Raw genomic sequence first — 269 nt, forward strand, 5'->3', positions numbered from 1 at the left:
TGGCAGCATCCTGTGTGCACCAATACTGGCGCTGCCAGACCCTGATCGTCTTTTCTGCGTCGTCTCTGACACTTCGGACTTTGCCATCGGCTGTTTACTGCTGCAAACAGACGCCGAGGGGCGAGATCGGGTGATCGCGTTCGAATCTCGATAGCCCAAAGCTGCAGAAAAGAAATATTCAGTTCATGACAAGGTGATACTTGCGATGAATTATGCACTTGTCAAGTTCAGGGTCCATCTGCTTGGCTCCAAGCCGTTTGTGATCTATA

This window comes from Plasmopara halstedii (genome assembly GCF_900000015.1).
Source record: "Plasmopara halstedii genome assembly, contig: Scaffold_2956, whole genome shotgun sequence".
NCBI classification, from domain to species: Eukaryota; Oomycota; class Peronosporomycetes; order Peronosporales; family Peronosporaceae; genus Plasmopara; species Plasmopara halstedii.